Source organism: Lathyrus oleraceus, chromosome 2, assembly GCF_024323335.1.
Source record: "Lathyrus oleraceus cultivar Zhongwan6 chromosome 2, CAAS_Psat_ZW6_1.0, whole genome shotgun sequence".
Lineage (NCBI taxonomy): Eukaryota > Viridiplantae > Streptophyta > Magnoliopsida > Fabales > Fabaceae > Lathyrus > Lathyrus oleraceus.
In genome coordinates this window covers 28,214,011-28,214,975 of record NC_066580.1, presented here as the reverse complement: position 1 = coordinate 28,214,975, position 965 = coordinate 28,214,011, and positions in this window count along the sequence as shown.

The following is a 965-nucleotide window of genomic DNA, read 5'->3' as shown; positions in this document are numbered from 1 at the left end:
GATGACACCATGATCCTTTAATAAGCATGTTCCCAATGCCATCCAGTCATACTCGTTGCGACAACAAATCCCCATATCTTCTTTAGAGCCTTTTCTTAACAAACTTACTTCTTCAACATAACTCATACTTGGACCGATCTTAAATATTTCAGCATCAACATTCCTCACTACATTAATGATAGTAAGTAATTAGGGGCAACTGTTCCACAATAGCAAAAGTCCCAATAAGTTCGTCCTTACTACCCATCTCAATCTTGACAAAACACTTCATTGATCAACGAACAACTGTACCTTTTTTTACTTATTAGCAATTAGGATTATGTTATGATTCATTTTATTTTGAAACTTATTCTTGTTGTTGAATTTATTTTTATATTTTTTTAATGTTAGAATTTATTTTAAGTTTATTGAATTTATTGTGAGATTCTATGTTGGTGAGATTTGTTTGATTTTAAGATTTGTATAATTTTGTTTGATTTATAATGGTGACCACGGCTACTAATTATGACGTTGAATTTGTTGATTGCGTTTGATTATTTTATAAGATTTTATTTTTATTTGCTTGGTTTACTCGACTCTAATTTTCAATCATCTACATTCTCCCGTAAATGCCAACTATCTAAGATATGAGTTGAAGTTGTCACCATAAAAAAACCTACTAACCATCTTTGTTAATACATGTTCATTTTTTAAAATCAAAAATCTAAATATTCATGTTTTACTTTTAAATAAAAAATACGATAACAATATTTTTGGTTGACGGGGTCAACCTATCTACTCGCTATTTAAGTTCATTTGTCTAATTCCGTCCTGCTTTTTGGCAAATGAGTCTAATATGGATGAATTTGCTCGATTTTTCCTCCTTATTCTTTTATGATATTTTTTAGATCCCTTTTATAATATTTTATTCAAATTTTGAAGTTCATCAATTGTTTCTTTAATCATATACATATTTTACATATTAC